At 37.0% G+C, this 23,059-nt stretch overlaps 1 protein-coding gene and 1 long non-coding RNA gene across 2 annotated transcripts in view; one reads left to right on the forward strand and one right to left on the reverse strand.

Moving 5' to 3' along the window:
* Nucleotides 1-369: 369 nt before the first annotated feature.
* LOC107732186 (uncharacterized) lies at nt 370-11,074 on the reverse strand. The gene is made up of 3 exons (XR_001638847.1): nt 10,915-11,074; nt 9,065-9,066; nt 370-384 (listed from the first exon to the last, which is right to left on the reverse strand). It is a non-coding gene; the product is annotated as an uncharacterized LOC107732186 (long non-coding RNA).
* Nucleotides 11,075-11,747: 673 nt separating this feature from the next.
* The window catches only part of LOC107732185 (gamma-aminobutyric acid receptor subunit alpha-3-like), a 146,253-nt gene continuing 134,941 nt past the window's right edge, over nt 11,748-23,059 (forward strand). The window contains exon 1 of the mRNA XM_016543460.1: nt 11,748-11,902. The gene's annotated coding sequence lies outside the window, so the exon portion shown is untranslated. The remainder of the gene's footprint in view (nt 11,903-23,059) is intronic.

Raw genomic sequence — 23,059 nt, forward strand, 5'->3', positions numbered from 1 at the left:
AAAGCCATAGCCATCTTCTGGAAAAAGGGGTGGGGAGAAGCAGCTCATTTTAACAATATGCATGAAAACAGCATGTTTTTCTTTCTGTAAAAAAAAAAGGCATTTATAGCATGGTATCATAAATGATCGGATCATAATTTTGAGCTGAAACTTCACAGACACATTCTAGGGACACCTGAGATTTATATTCCTTTGTGTAAAAAGGGGCATAATAGGATCCCTGTAATATTGTCTTTAATGTGCACATAACCAAGAAAAAAAAAACAATAAGCATGAAAACAATGGATGTTTTAAACATTCAGGGGCTATTCAAAAACAACATTTTCATAACTAAATGGGAATGTTGGCAAAGTGTTCTTAGAACATATTTTTGTTAGCTGAGTACTCAGGACATATCTGTTTTTATGTTAGCCATAAACCAAACAATGATTCAACTTGTCCTTCGCCAGTGGCTGGTAGTGATTATAGAAGACAGTGTTCTGCTGCTGAGAGGGGCTGTGTTTGGTAAGCACAGATTTATTCCTTAAGGTGTGATGCATGGGCAGAGGTCAAGGAAAAAAACAGGCCATAACCATGTCTTGGTTGACCTCTGGCCAGTGTGGTTCCACGACCAGTCAGCCCACTCAGTTCAACAAGCTACCAGTTGGCTCACTCCATTCAGCAAGCTTTCATCCTTGAAAATGTGCCCTTTTGCCATTTCTCAAACCGGTTAATCCAAAATGGTGCTGGTACTCGTGCCAGAGCCGATGCTTGGCTGAAAGATATATGAAAATCTCTCTCTGGAAAATAGATCTTTTGATCTTATGACCAATTTGTTTAGAGGCATCTGAGCTGGAGAAAGTTTCGTGCCTCTAGGCACTAAAGCTTTTGTTCTCTTGTATGCTGGTGGAATGTGGTGCAGCCACCACCTGCTCGAGATTATGATGGTCCCTAATAAAGGGATCTCTATGATGACCTACGTCTCTGTATATGTTAATTTATAGTTTTTACTTGTTTATTTATTTATTTAATGAGGGACAATACTCATTAATAATACAAAACAACATATAAAAAGTGTCAGATTTAGCCAAATTGGCTAATTTGTAGTCCCTTGGCAGGTTGACGTTAAAAAACAATGAAAACAGCACTATTCTCTTAACACGCACACACACACACACACACAAAAAGAAACTCCAAAAATCTCTACAAATGGTCACAATTTTGATTCGACAGTAACCACATTTTCAGCTTTCTAGAGAAACCACAAGTACCTGCAATATGTTTTAATTCCTTTAGCTATGATGGAAGTCTATTCCAGTCATGTGTTCCTCTAAAAGCAAATGATAACTGGTCAAAGGTACTTCTTCTCAATGGTATATTACAATTACCCTTTATACCAGCTCTTGTATACCGTCCTGTTATTTGATGTATATAATCTTTGAAAAACTGGTGGAGCAAAACCATTTAAAATCTTAAATGGACACTACAACGATGAAACCTATTCAGCTTTTTTATCTAAAATCTTAAAAACTTGTTTATAAACAATTTCAACCAGTTTAAGAATAGACTTTCATGTTTGAGTCCAGGTAGTCATACAGTATGTGATATGTGGAAGAATCATGGAATTCATAAACAAAACTGCTGCTTCCTCAGTCAAGCTATTTCTAATAAATCTAAAATTTGCTAAATTAAATTTTGCTGTGTTAACAAATTTCATCACATGTCTTTGAAATTCCTAAGTATTTAAATGTATGTATACGTCAAGCTTCTGTCCCTGGACAAACACATCTGCTTCTACATCCTGACATGCCTTTTTGGTAAGAAACATACAAAGAGTTTTGTTGACATTAAACATGATTGTGAACATGATTTAGAAAGCCATTGTGAAACCTGATCCATCGTTGAATTAAATTTCTGTGCAGCCTGTTACTGACTTTGCATGTACATTTAAAATCACATCATCAGCATACATTTGACAAATAACATCTGGATGGCAGACATTTGGTAAATTATTTACATACATACAAAATAACAATGGAAATAAAATAGATCCTTGTGGAACTCCAATATTAAAATCTAAATATTTTGATGTTGTATTTACAACTCTTACATATTGTTTCCTATTTTCTAAATAAGACTTAAACCACATAATGGCCTCAACTGAGAAATTTAAATTTGATAACAAGCAAAATATAATCATTTACAGTTTCAAAAGTTTGGTAATATCCAGAAATACCACACCAACTACACCTCCTTTATCTATCTTTGATTTGATATTTTCTAACATAAAATAATTTGCAGTTTATGTAGAATATTTCTTTTTCTAAAACCAAATTGCATAGGATGAAGAGGAAAGGCACTATTATTAAGATATGTGATTAATTGTTCTGCCACCCATTTTTCAGCAACTGTAGACATTATCAGAAGAATATTTATTAGTCTTTAATTTCTTGCAAAACCCGTTTGAAAGAAAATGAATGTAAAAAGCTGTTAATTAATTAACTGCAAGCAACCTTACCATATATAAAGAAAATGATAATGCAATTTAAAAAGATAATGTACATTATTTTACTGTAAAATATTGTAAAACTCATGTTTTTAGAAGTTAAAATTATGATTTCTTGTGAAAATGTGTATTAAATAAGACACTACTAATTTTCACTATAAAATATTGATACATTATACATTTCTAAATAATAAATGTTGAAACACAACAATAATCTAAATGTGTTTATACAAAATTTAAATTATTATTTTTCTTATTAATATCAGTTAAGTATCTTTTGCTTTGTGTACCTTTTCTATATGTCTTTTTTTATGTTTACTGACATTTTTATTGATGTTTTGTCTTTGTGTGGGTCTTTATGTTATTATAATTGCTGGAAAGGAGGAATATTAACTGTAATGAAATTTAAGTCATCATGTGACCACTGATTTTACCACCTGTGTTATTATGATTATATATATATATATATATATATACAGTGCTGCTTGAAAGTTTGTGAACCCTTTACAATTTTCTATATTTCTGCATAAATATGACCCAAAACATAATTAGATTTTCACACAAATCCTGAAAGTAGACAAAGAGAATCCAATCAAACAAAGGAGACAAAAACATATACTTTTTCATTTACTTATTGAGAAAAATGATCCGGTGTTAAATATTTGTGAGTGGCAAAAGTATGTGAATCTTTGCTTTCAGTATCTGGTATGACCCCCTTTAGAACAACTTGTGTATTTGGGGTCATTGTCTTGCTGCATGACCCACTTTCTTTGAGATTCAGTTCTCGGACAGATGTCCTGACATTTTCCTTCAGAATTTGTTGGTATAATTCAGAATTCATTGTTCCATCAATGATGGCAAGCCGTTCTGGACCAGATGCAGCAAAACAGGCCCAAACCATGCTACTACCACCACCATGTTTCACAGATGGGATAAGGTTCTTATGCTGGAATGCAGTGTTCCCCTTTAGGAACTCGCTACATCATGAGCAGGGATACACACAGTCTGTGCTTTGTCTGCTTGGGAGCGAAGCATGCAGAGTTGGCTCTTGAGGGGGCCAACTGCCCGCACTGTGAGTGGATGTCACTGCGCTCACTTCCCTCCCGGAAGGCTCTCTTCGAGGAGGGAGCCTTCACCAAGGTTACTCACGGTGCGGGTTCCGCTTCAGCCGAGGCTGAGCGGCGGCTGCTTTCGTGGGGTTTGCAATTGGATTTGGCGGAGGGAATGGAGACTGGCGAGTCCCTATCTCCTTCCTCACCCGCCAGATCCGGTGCCCGCTCTCTGGGATCGGAAGCCCACTCTGCAGCTTCTTCCCCCCGGGGAACGGGGTTGACGCTCCGCCTATCTTCCTTCGAGGAGGTTGATGTGGAGGGCGTCGATGAAGACTCACCCCCTTATTCAGCCCAGTATGAGGAGTTGTTGGAGGTGGTTACTCATGCCGTGGCTAAGTTAAATATCGATTGGCCCGCCGAGAAACAGGCTGAACCGCAGGAAAGCAAGCTGGATGAACGCTTTCTGTGGAGTAAGCTGCCACCTCCACGCCGGAGCCTGCCGTTCTTCCCCGATCGCCACACAAGATCCACGATGTCGAGATCGTGGGCCAGACCTTTCTCGTCACGTTTATTTGTCCCCACCTCTTCTCAATATGCAAATGTGGTGGAGGTTAGTGACCACGGCTATAAAACGATGTCCCCCGGGTGGAACAGATGCTTGCGAGCTTTCTGTCCCCTGGCGCGGCATCATCCTTAAAAGCTCCGGCATTGCCCTCCAAGCCGTTACGTACAACATCTAGCTTGGTGGGCAAGGGGTATATGGCGGCAGGACAGGCTGGAGTGTGTCTGCACACCATGGCGGTGTTACAGGCGTACCAAGCCGACCTGCTAAAGGAGTTAGATGAAGGAGACCTCCCGTGCCACTGGGCGGTCTATGGAAGCTCTAGTGGCAGTGCAGAGGCATCTTTGGTTGACCCTGTCCGACATTAAAGAGAAGGACAGGGTCTTCCTCATGGACACCCGCTTGCGCCTTCTGGCCTGTTCGGCGACGCCATCAATTCCGTAGTCGACAGGTACCAGGAGGCTCGTAAACAGGCGACGGTATTCATCCATCTCTGTATGCAATGCATACAAATTAGCATGGATGTGGCACATTTGCCTCAAGTTTTCATCAAGTTTTAATCCATGGTCTAAAAACATATCTAGAGAAGAAAGATTATTAGATCCATAGACAATATTTAACATCTGGAAAATCAAACAGTTTCACAGTCTTACAGCTTTTTCTTGATCAATAGAAACAATCCTCACTTTAAGACCAAAAAGCAATTTCTAAGTCAATATTATCAGAAATCAACCTGCCATTGACGCAGTACGTCTGATCAGCATGATAAACTTGTTCCATCGTTTTACTAAGTGTACTTGCCAATATTTTGGAAAGGAGCTTATAATCAGTGCAAAGTAGGGACACAGGTCTCCAGTTTTTCATGAGCCGTATAGGTCATTTTTGGCACCTTTTCAGCAAGACTGTAATTTAACACTGCCACAAAATCATCTCCAATTACAGGCCAAAAACAAAAAACAAAAAATAGAAATCAACAGGCAGACCATCTGATCCAAAAGTTTTTTTTTCTACTCTGCTTCTTCTGAGCTGCATAAAGTTCATGCAGGGAGACATCTGCTTCCAGTACTGCAGCTATGAGCTAGTTGCTCTTCTCAATGCTCACATTTAAATAAGCCAGTGTAAAAGCTGAAAGCATGCTTACAAATAGTAGTATGAGATAGCACCTGCCCAGAATCATACTTCAATCTGTGAATAAATCTTTGTGACCATTTTTACACAAGAGGGAGAGATCAGGGGAAAAAAAGCATTAAAAACTTAAAATGATGTTTAAAACATAATTAAAACATAAAACATGTTCATATATTGCTCTGATTTTTAATAGGTGGCCTTTAATGACCTCTATACTCAACAGACAGAGGAGTTAACTTTTTTGGAGAAAAACATATTCCCACTCCACAATTGTTGCTATTTTATGTTAACTATTCCATTCTCTCCTCCAGTCAACTTTATCAGCAGTACTATGTGTAAGGAAGCACAATCAGAAAAATGAATCCCTTTTTCCTTCATCTCCAAATCCATTTACAATCAGGTTGCCAATTCTTAACTCACACTTAAAACAAAAGAAAAAAAGGAAACAAAAGAAAAACAAGTTGACAAAAAGTACTAAACATATTTACTATCTTTTAAATGTCTTTTATAGCTTTCAAAGCAAGTTTCTTCAAATGATAATTTTCCTGATCAGTGAAAACTTTCTCCTCTGCACTTTCAGAACTTTTCAGAAAATTCTTGACTGAATCAATAAAGAATGGTAGATTAGGAAACACACCCTCAATTTTAACATTCCTGACTCCTCTGGTGCACATAAGAAACTTCTTAATATTCAACATAGCGCATCTTCAGGGACCAGGACTGCGAGGAAAGTAAAGAATCCTCATCAGAGTCCACCCCAACATCACTATCGAATGTTGATAACTATGGCCGTTTCTGCCAACAAAAAAAAAAAGGGTAATTGCGACTTTTTGTCTCACAATTCGGACTTTCGTCGCAACTGCAAATGTACATCTCGCAATTAAGACTGTTAACTGTGTGATACAAACTCGCAATTCTGACATTTTTCTCAAAAATTTGAGATATAAACTATGCAATTGTGATTTATAAAGTCAGAATTCTGGGATATAAACTCGTAGCTCTGTTTTTTTTTTTTCTATTTTTCTCGCAAATTCTGACTTCTTTTCTCAGAATTGTGAGATATAAACTCACAATTGTGAGATATAGTCCAATTCTGAGGGAATTTTTATTTGTTTTTAACAATTGCGAGTTTATATCTTTTTTTAACAATTGTGAGTTTATATCTCACAATTCTGACTTAGTAACTTGCAATTGCGTGTTATAAATTCAGAACAGCGAGATATAAAAAAAGATATAAAAAAGTCAGAATTGTGAAATAAAAAGTCGCAATTACTTTTTTTTTTTAATAATTATTATTCAGTGGCAGAAACGGGATTCTATAGTGAGCACTTACTTTGAATAGGAATCTTTTTCATTTTACCAGGAAGCTAAGAACCATCTCTAATTTTCCTTTTTTTTTTTTTTAAATCATTATCTTTGAAAGAATTGTCATAGTCCATCCGGGTGCTAGTACCTTCTTTCTCCAATGTCTAGCTGTTGACTGTTTTCAGTCCTCTCTAACAGCTGAAAAAGGAGTCTGTGAAACCTCTTTATTCTCCTGTTTTGACCTTTTACTTTGTTCAAGTCTCTGAGCTCTATGTGATTCTTTCTGTTTTGTTCCTTGAGAATCATCTGATTCATTGTTTTTGACCCTGAGATTTAATTGAGCTGTTGTGTTTTCTTTTCTTTGAGATTCATTTGATTCATTCTTTGTTTGACCCGGAGATTAATTTTGTTCATTCTACTTTTGTCCCTGAGAATCGTTTGGTTCATTCTTTTTTTTTTTTTTTTTGTCCTTGAGATTCGTTTGATTCATTCTGTTTTTGTCCCTGAGGTTCAGTTGATTCTTTCGGTTTTTTTTGTTTGTTTTTTTTTGTCTCTGAGATTTATTTAATTAATCTTGTTCTGCAGTCTCATTATTTGCATGTTATTTGCCTCAGCAGTAATTTTTTTCTGGGCAGGAACGTATGAGATGACCCCCCCCCATCCCACACCCAAAACATAAAATTTTTTCTGAGGTCGCATAAACGGTAAAGTCATAATCATCCATTCTGAGCTTAAAGTTAAACTTAAGAAATAAAAGGAAAAAAATAAATAAAATGTTGAATCATCACCAGTGAAATCACAACTGCCTCATCAAAAGTCTCATAAATTTTGTCTCTTATGCTTAGCGTTTAAAAAAACTTATTTTTCCAGGCTAGACCAGCCAATGTTCATGTGCAGTCCTCAGCATGTGTCTCAGGACACTGACTGTTTCTATAGCAACTGGAGCTTCTATTGTCAGTTGCAGTGATGCAAAGACTTTACCAATCAGTGACTGGCTCTTTTATTTATAAGGCGGGGACTATTTCGCAATATAGCACGTTGGGCTTTCTCCCATAGTCGCTTGAGCACCCACACTTTGCCCCGCTAAACTAAGTCTATTGTGACAAGCACCCATGGAAAAACACAAGATATTCTCCATTAACTTTAACCAATCAAAAACCTCTCTGACGTCTCACATGGTGTCCCTGTGGGTCGAAATGGTATCGCCTCATTCTGTGTAGTTTAAAAAAAATTATATCAAAATCGATATACCGATATATTTGGTTGATAATGTTTTTGCACTTGCAAGTTTCAATCAATGAATCAATCAATCAATAAAACTGTTCATATGTTTCTGGGGGGCAGTGTTATGGAGGGTGGGCACCTCCTTGTAGAAACGTAACTCTGCGCCTATGCTTTCTCACATTCATAAGTAATATGAGCATATATCTGTATTTGTATATCTTAAGTCTTTGCAGACAGACAGCGCGAGAGAAAGACTCAACATTGTTCAACAGTGTGTAAGTTTAACTGCTTCAAGAACAGTGACGTTACACCTCAGTACTGAAAAATGTCATGTAGCTTTTTAGCTGTGAGGCTATTTTAGTGATACACGTAGTATAATACATTTTCATATTCTATATTATATGTTATGTCCATTATAACTGTAGGGAAAAATCACTATTATGTTTTAAACATCACAGATGAGATAAGGTGTACTACAAACTTTTTTAGCTAATCACATTCGTTCTGTGCAAAGACTTTACAAGACAACAGGATATGAGCTCTAATGTAAATGCAATGGAAGCGAGAATTATTTCCTTATGGTTCCTTATGCATCCTTCCTTATCAGCTGTTGTGCCTTAGCAGTGTGCAGGCAAGGCGTTACCTCATTCACTATCATTCACTAGTTACCTCATTCACTATGCGGACTGCAAATCTAATTATATTTGTGATTTAGGGAGAGTTGAAGTCTGTGGAAATAGTGCTAATTCTGCTCATCTGAATGATTCACAGTAGTCAAGGACATCCGTGTTTCAGCCTAAAAAGAAAATATTTTGATTTATTTGGGGTTATTCAGACTTCAGCAGCAACTGCTGAAAGCCACTTTAGAAATACATGACTGGACCAAGGGCACCTTGTGGGGATGTGTACCAAAGCAGAGGTTTCTTCTCCTCAGGAACATTTGAGTACAGTATTTAAATGTAGTATCCCCGTGAGCCAGCATACAGGAGATGAGCAGATTCTAAATGTCATTTTTGTGCCACTGTGTGAGGGGGAATCTATTTGAAGGATCATTTGAAAACAAAAGAAACATAACATGTTCACGAAGGGCCCTTCTACAAGGTTTTTAGTAAAATGTATGGACTATGGTTCTTGAAGGTAGTAATCTGGACCCACCTTTATATTGTTTTTAATGTCTATGTACAGTACTTACATTTAAATTAATAATTTCATACAATGCACTTATGGTGTACATACATGTTTTTACATTGTACTTATTTTTTCAAATAGCTGCCTGTAATTACATCTGCAATTAATTTCTGTAGCTACATCTATAATTACAGTCAACTGTACTACTTTACAGTGTATATGGTATTATATGGTATATATACTGGTATTTGTTATCATAATAATTTATTATCGTAATCATAAACACATTGATTTATAGCACAAATAGTTTCACTGTTTGCTGCACTTTATTATTCTTTATATAGTTATTTACCTACAGTGGCTAATGAATATTAAATCTATGAAGTGAAATACTGTAGCTTGCTTCTGCATTGAAACATAAAACAGATACTGTTTATTGTGAAGTCACAGCACAAAGTCACAACATACAGTTGCAATTTAATTTTAAATCACTGTAGAGCTACTACTGTAAACATTACAGTGAAAGTACAGCAACTAGTAGACAGCAATATACTGTAAATTTAGTTGGTATCTGACAGGCAAATATTAGACAGCGGTGTCCCGTACCTTCACTTTAAGTGCTTAGGCAGAGGTGATGCTCAATTTTGGTTGAAATTCCTCTGATATTTAAGCCTCACTGTTTTTCTTTTTTTCCCTGAGAGCCTGGCATCAAGGCTCCAACATTAACACTTGAATAAAAATTGGCTTTGGCAAGAAAATATACTTATTTTCCAGTTGGCTGATAATTTCAATATAACATATGGTCTAAATCAGGGGTGAGCAAACTTGGCCCTTCCAGGTCACTTTCCTTCAGAGTTTAGCTCCAACTCTAATCAAACACACCTGAACCAGCTAATCATTGTCTTCAAGACTACTAGAAAGCTACAGGCAGGTGAGTTTTATCAAATCTCTGCAGGAAAGTGGCCTGGAAGGACCAGGTTTGCCCATCACTGGTCTAAATCAAATTCTACGAATCATTATCTGACCCTGACTGATGTACAGTAAATGACATGAGTGATCCAAATAAAACTGTCTCCTTGAGAAAACATTATGCCACAACTGACGGCTCAGGGTTTTTTTTTTATTTTTTAGACTCCATGTGGTGATGCATATGTTAAATATTCACATTAAGCCACCAAAGTGAATATATGAGGACCAAAATCACAATATGTCTTAATGCTTTTTAAAAGGTGCAGTTTCACTGAGGGAGGGAGAATGGCTCATGCTTTTTCACAGCATAGGAAATAAAAAAATAAAATAATAATAATAATAAAAAATTATCATTTTAACTCACCAACTAACAATAAAAAAAAAAAAAACTTCTGTATTTTTATGACCACCCAAGACTAGTGTTACAAGTCCATAATAGCGAGGTGAGGAGGACCATGCTCCATGATACGAACCATTTCTAAACTAGATTATAGGCCTAAAACAGCAGCACAGTTTTGTTCATATACACTGTCTGGATTAGTAATATGTGTAAAATAGATAAATAGTGAATAACTAAATGCTGCTGCGCTTGCTTAAATAACTTATGAAATAATATTTATTAATTCACTTTAGTTCATCCCCCTCAGCATTGAGGCCAACAATATTGTATTGTACTATTTCACATACACTTTGCACTTTTGCCATTTGTGTGTGTGTGTGTGTGTGTGTGTGTGTGTGATTTGGACAAGGATATGTTAATGGAAAAGAGCTGCATTAAAATAACCTGGGTTTTCAGGTTTTGGAACAACATGAAGAGTTGTAAAATAATAACACAATGTTGGCTGAACTTTACGTTACTTTAATTGGTGATGTTCTGCCAAAGGGTCACCATATCCTTCATCTAACTGCTTCAAAACTAGGGATGGCTATATCGATAATGACGTATCGAAATATTGATACTGATGTGAGTATCGAAAGTATCAATACTCAAATAAAAAATATTGATACTAAGGTTTTTGTTTTTTTTTAAACTAGCGATTTTGTTCATTTAACAAGGAAACTGTGTAGGATATAACTGTTTTCCTGCTTATCTGAACACACGCAAATGCTGCAAAACAGAACCAATCGATCACATAAAGCGTTCACTCACTGCTGACACTATATTCAAACAGGCCAGCTTTTCCCAAATGTATCATAAGAAACCATTGATCCTTTTGGGAAATGCAGCCCAGAATTTTTTTTTCTTTTCTTTTTTCACCAGAGGACAGAAATACATGATATGTTTGAATTATTTCACAATAAACAAACTGAAATTGTAGCCTATAGTTGTGCAATTACATTTATGTAATTCATATTGATCATGTTCTATTCTGTAATGTCAATATAAATCATACACCGTCAGAATAAAAAGATTGCATTTTATGGGTGCAACAGCCTGTCACTGGCAGTCCCTTATGAAAGTTAACAATTGAACAATTTCCATGGTTACCACTACAGTAAACATATTTTAACCACGTGTAAACAAAAATAAAATATAATAAATTGCAATTAACGCATATTGAATGTTAAAATGCATTTCAAATATAATTAAATGGGTATCGTTACCTATTTTACTTTTAATCATTTTTATAAATTTAATCATTTAAAAGTTCAGTTTGGGGGTATCGGTATCAATATCGACGATACTGGCCTTTGAAAGTATCGGTATCGTATCGAAAACAAAATTAGTGGTATTGCCCATCCCTATTCGAAACGATCAGCGATGTATTTAAACCTCCTCCGAGCGGGAAATGTTTCGCCATCCAGCACCAATCTGCTAGTGAGGGAAGGAGGGGGCGGGAAGGTTCGTTTGAGGAGGGCAGGCTTTCCAACGTTACTAGCGCTCCTCCACTACCCTCATTTCAGCATCTGAGGCAAATACTTCAAAATTCACCCATTGGACTTGAAAGAATTTACTGGAAAATAAGTGGAGAGACAGAGGAGGGAATCAGCTGCCAGAGCTCAGAAAGTGTCTGAAGTCCGTTGGAAGAAAAAAAGGATTTATCTCTGGTGAGGTACATTTCATATTATAATGACTGAATGATGCGTAAAATGCGTGTCATATAGATTTGAAGACAGGGAAACGACGTTAAAGACATGTCTTTGTAAAATCCCGCAGTGTTTTATTCACGAGTAAGTGTGTTTTTGAGAGGAACACTTCATTTGTTTTAAGGTTTAACAGGTCTCTTCTCGCCGCAGCTGACTACAGACACACTGAGGTGAACCTGACCAGGAGTGAGAGCTTATCACGGGCAAGACTGACGACTGTTACTTTGAGAGGATATCACTTAAATATTTTGTACAGATATTCCCTTTTCCCATTCATTACGATCAATTTTCAGTCACGCTGTCGATCGGTAGCTATTTTATTCACACTGTTGAATATACTGATGATGCGACATGCGCTTTTGTTTTACTGAGGTAAAAGTAACCGTGTAACTGTGAGTTGTGCGTTTTATAGTCGTCTATTATACTAATGGAAAATGTGAAAGAAAATTGATTACTCTTGTAATAACGTATAATTTTGAATGAAAACTTACTACATTCTTCAAGATTATTTCCATACAAAATTCCAGTGTGTTATCTGGGTAGGAATGTGCTATTGTCGTCATATTCGGAACTAAAATATTCTTAAATATTGTAATATTCCTACGAATAAATTCAGTGTTTAAAAAAAATACAGCTTAGCCTTGGAAATTCGATCGATCAGATCCCAGTGTGTTAGAGATTACACTTGGGTTGCGCGTGCGTTTGCGGTAGTTTGTTCTGTCTGCTGGTTTTAATATCGTGACAAATAATTTTAGTCAATGAATAGCCTATTATGGTCTTCATAGAGTTACTTTGTTTATGAGCACAACAGTAATGCGCTTATGCAACCGGTTTGTAATGCAAGTGAGCTTGCTTTCAAATGGGTGGAAGACGTGTGACTGTTTATTAAAAGAGAGCGAGAGAGAGAGAGAGAGAGAGAGAGTGCGGAAACAAGTGCCTTGGGTATGTATGAATAGACTTTTTTTATGTAGCTACTGTAGGTCCTGCATTTACACCGTGCTTATAAAAACGTTCAAGGAATATTTATCCCCCACCACCCAAAAATAAATAATAATAATAATAATAATAATAATAATAATAACATAAAATAAAATAAATAAATAAATGATCTGTCATTATTTTGTCACTATGTCGTTCTCAACTGGCTATCCATCCATTCGACCCTAGACAGGTCAAGCGGTTTGGAATGTAGATTGATGTATGTTGTTCCATTTTTTTATTTTTTTTTTATTTTTTTTTTGCTGTGAACCAAGCAGCATATTTTAAATAGCCTGCTGCCATAGCATAGGTGTTTGTGAGGAACAAAATTAAAATGTTAAATTCTTACTCTTTGCAGTGTTTAAACCTCATTCACACTTGCAAGTCCAAATGAGTTTCATTGTGAATGGTCATTAGACATGTTAGCACCAATGATGTTCAACATGTTTATGACATGCCATGTTTGACGAAAGTGAGATTTATTTATTTATTTATGGGTCTTTTGGCTTTAATTTGATAAGTGTAGAAGTGACAGAGACTGGAGAAATTCAACCGTAGGTCCCCATACAGTGTCATTTTCAGTGAATGTGCATTACATAAGAGTTTGGTGGGGGATTTGGAGAGGAAGATGTTCACTGAAAAAAAAAAGATTTACATTTCAGTCTTTTCTTCACAAAGTTGAAGGATGTTGAATATAGCAAATATCTACTTTATTGATAATTAAAGGTCATTTTGAGAGCTCAAAAGGCCTTGTTCCCATTCACATGGATTAGAGCAGCATGATCATTCTGTGAAACATCTGTGTTTTACAGAAGAAAGAAAGCAATATAGGTTTGGAACTAGAGCTGGGTAACTATCTCACGATAAACATTGGCAATACATTCATCATGATTCAATACATTTTGATACAGAATTATAACGTAATTGATAACAAAATGATCAAGAAAGAGAGTGAAATTAAGCAAGAGAGACACATCATGTCCGTAAGAGAAAGAGTGGCTCTTTTGGTTCATTTTCAATCCTGTGTCTTATGGAAGCAGCTCTGCTTTTAGCGTTGGCTCTTATTTAGACAAACTACCACTTCATTATTGAACTTTACACCTGGCCACATAAATGTGTCCCCACAAAATGAATATAAATTCAATGGAGTTCATGTCACTGAAAGCAACAGATGTGCATTTTATTTATTGTCAGCTAATTTCAAGATTAAAGGCCGCAATGAAGAAGGAAAGTAACATCAACAATGGTGATAGAATGTAGTGTTTACCACTTTTAATGAAACTGACTGTGTGTTGAGCTTTAGGATATGATGCAGAACGTTGAGTTTCATTTGTGACAGTTTGTGCATCTGTTTTCTGAAGAGACATGCATATCTGCAGGCTATATTTGTGGAGATGCTTGTTGCAGTAGCACTGTGGTAGTTTACTATGGGGAGCCGGTATAACACTCTCACGCTTTTATTTATTTATTTACACAGTGGGCATAGAACAGAATCACCCCTCTTTAAAACAATCACATTATGTTGCTTTGCAGCCTGAAATTAAGACAGACACAGTTTTTTGTTTTAACCAGCTGTATTTACTGTATTTAACATCCAAGTGAAATATATAACACCAACATATCAGAAAAAAAACAAAACAAAAAAAAACAATCACTGAGTTGGAAAAAGGATCACCCCCTTGTGTCAGTATTTTGTTGAACCACCTTCTGATTTAATTACAGCCTTTAGTCTGTTGCCACTCTTCCTTTCAGAACTGCTCAAGTGCAGTTCAATTTTTTTTGTGACCATTTGTGGACTGCAGTTTTCAATGGGGTTTAAGTCTGGATTATTTACTGTATTTAACATCCAAGTGAAATATATCACACCAACATATCAGAAAAAAAACAAAACAAAAAAAAAACAATCACTGAGTTGGAAAAAGGATCACCCCCTTGTGTCAGTATTTTGTTGAACCACCTTCTGATTTAATTACAGCCTTTAGTCTGTTGCCACTCTTCCTTTCAGAACTGCTCAAGTGCAGTTCAATTTTGATGGTGACCATTTGTGGACTGCAGTTTTCAATGGGGTTTAAGTCTGGACTCTGACTAGGCAATGCAAGGACATTCACCTTTTCCTCCTTCAACCACTGTGTGCTCAGTTTTGCTGTGTGCTTTGGCTCATTGTCATCTTGGAAGGTAAACCTTTTTCCCCCATTCACAACTTTCCGGCAGAGGGCAGCAGATTTTCCTCAAGAATTTTATGGTATTTTGCACCATCAATCTTTCCTTCTATCCTGACAAGTGCTTCAGTCCCCTGCTGCAGAGAAACACCCCATAACAGGATATTACCACTTCCATGCTTTACTGGAATAATGCTGTTATTTGGATGGTGAGCTGTACTGGATTTCCACCAGACATATCGTTTGGTGTTGAGGCCAAATAACTCAATTTTAGTCTCATCTGCCTCAGATTCTTAAAGGTGTGTTTTGGCAAAGCTCAGTCGTGACTGCATGTGGGCTTTCTGCAACCCTCCCATACAAGCCACATTTGTGGAGAATGTGTGATATTGTTGTCGCATGCACACAATGACCATTTTTTGTCATAAATTCCTCTAACTGCTTCAGAGTTGCTGTAGGCCTCTTGGTCGCCTCTCTGACCAGTTTCCTCCTGGCTCTTTCTTCCAGTTTGGAGCGACGTCCTGATCCAGGGAGGGTCTGTCTTGTACCAAATACCTTCCACTTCTTAATAATAGACTTCACTTTTAGGCATTGATAAAGCCTTTGAAATCTCGTGCTTGTCCACAACTTTATCCCGGAGATCTTTTGATGGGTGCCCACGGTTGATTGTTTGTTTCAGTAGCCTGAAATGTTCCAGGAAAGCTCTTTTTATGCTGAGCTAATCAAAATGACTACAGCTGATCACAGTTGAAAGTCAAATGGCTTTGTGTGCCATTGAGAAAGTGATGAGCTACACCTGATTGAGAGTCATTTTTAGTTGGGGGGTGATCTTTTTTCCATCTCTTTATTTTTTCCAACTGATTTTGTTTATTTATTAACTTATTTATTTATAACTGTGTCCGTCTCAATTTCAGGCTGTAAAGCAACAAAATGTGATTATTTTAAAGGGTGGTGATTCTTTTCTATGATCACTGTATTTTTATTGTTTTGGAGTCTGCTGTGTCGAAATTCACATCATTTTAAAATTTTTGAGTGAACTATGCCTTTAGAAAAACAGAAACTATGTTTAAGCTTTTTTTATATAAATAGTTGAACAGTAAGAGAAATTAACTCATATAGCATTGCTTTTGGTGTATATCCCAACCCTTGAGAGACAAAGCATACAGCTGTGAAATGGCCTGGAACAGTTTGAAAACCACATTAAATATGTGAAGACCATAGCCCAGATATCTTGGCAAGGCCATGGTAATGAGGGCAGTGGTAGATATGAAACATGGCAGGTTAAGTGCTGAAAGCTGAAGGTCTGTGAGCTGCAGAAGACTCCTCCCTCAAGGGAGCCATTTTCAGCTAGCTTGTGAGCTCGGCTCAGGCCAGAGTTACAATTATAGCTCCAAATGCAGTGCTCAAAGCAAGAAAATAAACCCACTTTCAGCACTTCTGCAAAACTGTAGTGGGCAACAGTTTATATCTGCTCTCTCTCGCTCTTTCTCTCTCTAGCTTTGGTTCTACTAACTTCAAGGAAAGATTAATGCTGTACATTAGCAATTCACTTTAAAGGAATGGTGCCCAAGTAATTAAAGCTACTGGGGGGAATTATTAGTTTGTGCTGTTGTTTGTCACAACCCTCCATTATTCCTAACTTTTAAAACTGGCTTCTGTCCCCAAGATATCAAAAGTACTTGTCCTTTTTCAGGCAACCGAAATTTTCATATTAAAATGGAATTAATTTATATATTTATTTATTCATAAGGTTGGAGGCAGACAATGTTATTCTATAATTTTAGACCCTCTTTGACTCTGACATTTGACCACCTGTTTTAATCTAAATGAGCCATGACTCATCTACCGTGGAGTTGCAGGGTTTTGCTATTAACCTTGCCCTACCCTTTAAACCTTGTTTTCAGTATCACATAGGCAGAGCGAGGCATATGACAAGATGACTTCTTAACTGTGACTGTCTCTAAAAATACTTTTACCGTTACTTCAATCTTTCAAGTGCTTGGAGCTCAGAGCCTCTTTTTTAGTGGGCGGCTATGCTGGAAAGAAGTGAAAAATCCAGATTTACACGTCAAACTGGGATGGCCGAAGAAAAGCACTGCCTTTTTTCTAACACTGAAAAATGTGTCTGAGCTCTCCAAATCCTTAGTATTTGGTATTCCTAGATGACTCAGCAGTTTTTACACCTCTGAAGTAGGATTATTTGACAATCCCCACTGAAATTTGCATGTGGTCAGCATGCAGGAGGAAAACACATGAGCCTTTTTAATGGCAAGAAGACTCTACCGGGGTCAGTCAAGAGCTTGTCACTCACTAGTACAAGCAGTGAGTAGACAGAGATATGTGAAAGGAGAATGAGAGTTAGCCTAGAGCACTCATGACTCACTGATTCAGCTTATGCACCTGTAGCCAATGAAAATCTTATTTGCATCTATTTAATGCATTCGTAAAATGCATAAAGATCACTTCACATGCAAATATCTTATATATGTGCAAGAAAACAAGTCCAGTGTAATTCACCTGTGAAGACTTTTGATGATAAGAAGGCAAATGCATTAGTTCAGTTAGTTTAGATTCTTTAATTTCCAAAATAAATAAAATATGGTAATTTGTTCCCTGCCAGTACATAGGATTTTCACTTCAGTGGCCAACACTTTTCATCTTCTAAAGGTAGTTGTCACACATTATAGCATGCATATAATGTTAATTTTATGTATATTGTTCATTATATAAGAAGCTTCAAGGGTATTTTGACTTAATTTGATTCTTGGCCAAAACCGCCTCAAATAAATATCGATAAACAGTGTTTGATAAGACCAGTTTGAGGGGAACGTGCTCTTATTAAGCAAGTCCTTTTTTACTTTGTTCAATTTTTTATTGACAGCTGAACTTGGAAGTTGAAGAGACAAAAGGAAAAACAGAAGACTTGCAAAGTCAAAGATAAGGACGGAATTAATTTTAGGTAAAAAAATAAAAATAAAATCCAGGTCACAGCCTCACATTCTCCCCATAGCTTAACTGCTTATCTTCTTCACAGACCTTTTGGTGGCTGCCTGCTCACAAGCATATAATGACCTGGACTCGTCCATAAAAATTCAACCCGCTAGCCATAGTGGGCTTCAGGCACAGATTGAGACAATTACTCAAACCTTGGTCATTTCTCGACTTTTCATTCGTCTGATCCTGTGGCTGCACTAGCCTCCTTAAGTATGGGTTGACTGCACCACACTCATTTTCTCCTGCCTGCCTGAGCCCAGTCAACTTTTTACTTTTCCTTTCTTCCCTATTAATCATTTCCCCACTCATTATTTCATGTAGAGTCAGTTGGGATTGGTGGTGAGGCAGATAACGGTAATGGTATTATGATTTCATTTGGCATTAATCCGTATGATGGATAGAGTTTCAGATTGCATTTGCTATTGATCAAACCTGAGGCATCAAATGTGGTTGGTCAATGGGAGGGCAGCAGGTTATCAAATTGAGGCATCTGAAAATGACATGATATCACTAAACTGTAAGATATGTTTAGTGTTTAGTGCATGCAAGTGAGGGCAGAGAGCTTGAAACCTGTCACATCTGACAGGCCAATGTGCTTTGGTGGGAGAGATAATGCACAGCGATGCACATGGCACTTGATTGATGGTATTGATAAGTCAGGAGTCCCACCAGAGCAAAGGCATCTTGCGTTTTGTTTACCATTTAGGTGACAGTCATCTGTGAGGCAGAACGTTAAGAGTGTCTTTCTTCCTCAGTGGCAGTTACACCTTACAGATTCCACAAAATGTTCCTCCTCCAGGAGGATTTACGAGAGGGAATACTCAAGTCTTGATAATCTAGGAAGAGACAGCCAAGCTCCAAACTGACTAGGAATGTGCTAAACTACATGTTTTCAAAATCAACTAGACCAGGGATACTGAAATTGTGTAGCCTGGGGCCAGTTTTAAAGAATGCAGTGTGATAAAATGACTTTGTGTTACTTAGTTATTGTTTGGTTTTAAAATGTGAATTAATTCATTAATTTATTTTCAAGATTATTAACAATAATGTTACTTTAAACATGTAAATCATATTTATGTACAACTACAGTCCCAATTCTTGTAGATTTACTTAAATACTTGCACAACTGCACACCAACAAAACACCCTGATTATAATCAATAAAAAACCGTCCACATTCAGGTTCACACAGAATGTGTTCTGTATTTAACCAACATAATTAAAAAGAAGGTGTGTTTATTAGCACATTACCTCCCAATACACACATGAGAGGCTTATGTTACCCCCAGAACCTCATCTGATTGGTCTGAGCAAATGCTGCATCTTAAAAAAACATAATAAGCATGGTTTGCTAAGCAGAAAACAGTCAAATGCTCCACACTACTCACAAACACCCATCTAGTGCATGCATTCATAGACTAAAAACAGTGCTTAAAAGTCAAAGGAATGCAAGAACATGCCCTATATGAATGGCCCTTCACACATTATTCTAATCGACAAGCCTGCAGTGTAGATCTTTTACTTTGTTATAATGGTATTCATTATATGCATCATTATATGTTTAATTGCTGTGCAGACAAAGCAGCAAAATTCTAATTCTCAATAAATCCAAACTGTGACAGTGGATCATTGGTGACCTTGTGACATTGGACGACCCAAATGTTTAATGTCACGATTGTTACCATTTATTTGCATTAGTTTATATGCAGCTGGTCACATTAATGCATTTGTTAGCCAGCAAAGTTGCATAATTAAACCTAGTGACGTAAGAAAGCAAATTGATATGTTCAGTTAGATAATTTCGACGAACTTCTTGAACCTGTGATATCTTCTTCAGGGCGAAAAAGGAAATTAAAAGCTGAAGCGTTTTCACAGAACCTTGCAAAAGCAGCACGTTACAATGGTGAGGGAAAAACTCAGTGTATTGCGTGTAATCACATCCATACAGTTTATGATCACAACAACAACAGCATTTGTCAGGCATCTACATTGTCATCTGAGGAGACTACAGAGATTAAGTTATCTGTTTTTGCCAAAATACGACTGTTAAATTCTAATTCTCAATAAATCCAAACTGTGACAGTGGATCATTGGTGACCTTGTGACATTGGAATTTGACCCTGAGGACTCTGATTATCCCTGAGCTAGTAAATGGGTTGTCTGAAAATCTAGTCACCCTTAAAGTAACCCTGTATAATAATGCTGGTTTAGGATCGTGTCCAACAGCTAGATGGGACACAAAAGAACAAAAGCATGCAGAAGTCTCCAGATGTTTTTTTTAAACCCTCTTAGAGAGGACAGTCTTAACAAGCATATCACACTGTCAGCATACTAAAGACCTTTCCAAGAAATTGCATTTCACTAGTTGTATATTGCTTAATTAAAAAGCAACATGAAATGATGCATTGCAGAGAGTTGTTCTTTGACAGTGTGCCATGCATACATAAATAAGACAAGATGTGCAGTTTAGAGGTTGACCTACTGATCATTTTTGCCGATTAATCGGCACCAATAGTTGATTGCTGGAAGTATTGGCTATCGGCAAAAATCCATGCCAATATTTTTCCGGGTTGCGTCTGTTACTGGAGCGGCTAAGAAGGTCTATACAGTACGAGAGTGGAAATCACTGACACCTCGTGATGTTTGTTTTGACACGTGAGGCTGTGTGCTGCACAGAGTGGGACAATTCAGATGCGGATTTAAAACAGACAACAAAACAGTGCCTGTTTTCATATAATTACTACATTATTAATTTGTTGAGTAGATGTTGAATTAGTAGAGAAATATCAGCAATTTGCTTTCAAGGCTGAGAGGACATGACAATTAGTACCTCAAGCGGTTAAAACAATGTGACCAAAACAAACACAAGTCATATAAGTCACAAGTCAATATATATATATATATATATATACAGTGGGTACGGAAAGTATTCAGACCCCCTTAAATTTTTCACTCTTTGTTATATTGCAGCCATTTGCTAAAATCATTTAAGTTAATTTTTTTTCCTCATTAATGTACACACAGCACCCCATATTGACAGAAAAACACAGAATTGTTGACATCTTTGCAGATTTATTAAAAAAGAAAAACTGAAAAATGCTCAGTATTTAGTAGAAGCACCCCTTTGATCTAATACTGAGGAGATTACAAAGATTAAACGAGTGTTTTTTTTTTTTATTCTAAAGCATGAGATGTGGAGTTATCTGCTTTTGCCAAAAACGACTGTTGGAGTTATCTGCTTTAGCTATAAAACAAACTTTTAATATGTAACAAAAACATACTTTCAATGAAGTAAATTTGGTAAATTACCTGTATTTGTAGTTATTATTTGGAGTTATCGGTTTTTGCAAATTAACTCTTCATATTTAAAGACATACTGGAAGGTAAACCTTAGGTTCCACTTCCAGTTCTGTGGATGTCTCTTCTTTACCTCATTACCTACCTAGATGTTTCAGCAGCGTTACCTTCAAGCCATCACTTCATTCACAGTTGTCACATAGATGGAAGGCTTTTCATTATCCAACTTATTGGAACCTCTTTTGTGTTCCACCGACCTTGCCTGAGCACTGATACCTCTCGTCTTCATTCCTTGGAGAGAGCTTTACTGGAATGAGTGTATCATAAATGTGCTTTTTGACATTTGAGGCGAGAAGGCTTAAAACCCCATTCATCCTCAATCCGTCCGCCTATCATCCCTTGCATGCGACACATGAAGCAGTGCTGATGCATCAGGGTTGATTGGTTGTTTCATGCAGACATGTTCAGACGGGTGTAAATTTATCTTGACACTATACAAGTTTGGGTTCGTTTCAAAATTAAAGCGCTGCACTCTGGAGAACTTTGGCAATGTTGTTCTTTCCTCTTTACAGCGGAATTGCTTTTGCCCTTTTTGCCATCTCAATTTATTAAACTGTCTTTGTACCCTGGAAGAAATATTTGTGTGTGTGTGTGTGCTTGTGTAAATGGGTTAGTAAGAGCGAAGAAACTTGACATTCTGTCAACTGGAACGGTTCAGTTGTAAGAACTGCAAGCAAACAAGTGGTGATATACTTGATGTTACAGTGATGTTAACCATTGGGCTAGGCGGGGCTGAAGCCCCGGGGCCCAAGCAAGGAGCCTCACTTTTTAGCGCTATTATTTAGTGGTGTTTTCCGTAAATCCCATGCATTACCATTAGAGATTAAAACGTCACATTTGAATTCGTTTTACCAATCAAATGCATTTATTATATATGTTACTTTTGAACGAACTGTGCACGTAGCATATCTATCAGGTGATCGCTACGCCTAATGTCTGCATTCACCTCTCTTCACTTCATTCTGGTGTGATTTAGAAACGGTCATGCAAAGAGCAGTCTTCGATAAGTAAAAATGTCAACTATTCTAAACACATGGAGCAGATAAAAACACAGTGTCATCATCCCCAAAGATTTTAGGTTAGTTTGATTATTAACTTGATAGATGTATAGTGCTTTTTGTGTTTGAACAAACTCTATAGGGCTAGTATATTGGCCGCATTAACCATTGGGCTAGGTGGGGCTGAAGCCCCGGTGCCCGAGCTAGGAGGGGGGCCGTGATTGGCTGTGGAGTAGCTTGACGGACATCGGTAGCGCCGATCGCAAAAAACCCACCACGCCCCTCACTTTTTAGCGCTATTATTTAGTGGAGTTTTCCGTAAATTCCATGCATTACCATTAGAGATTAAAACGTCACATTTGAATTTGTTTTACCAATCAAATGCATTTATTATATATTTTACTTTTGAACAAACTGTGCACGTAGCCTATCTATCAGGTGATCACTACGCCTAATGTCTGCATTCACCTCTCTTCACTTCATTCTGGTGTAATTTAGAAACGGTCATAAAAAAAGCAGTCTTCGATAAGTAAAAATGTCAACTATTCTAAACACATGGAGCAGATAAAAACACAGTGTCATCATCCCCAAAGATTTTAGGTTAGTTTGATTATTAACTTGATAGATGTATAGTGC

Source organism: Sinocyclocheilus rhinocerous, unplaced genomic scaffold (genome assembly GCF_001515625.1).
Source record: "Sinocyclocheilus rhinocerous isolate Xijiao unplaced genomic scaffold, SAMN03320098_v1.1 scaffold2564, whole genome shotgun sequence".
Classification (NCBI taxonomy): domain Eukaryota; kingdom Metazoa; phylum Chordata; class Actinopteri; order Cypriniformes; family Cyprinidae; genus Sinocyclocheilus; species Sinocyclocheilus rhinocerous.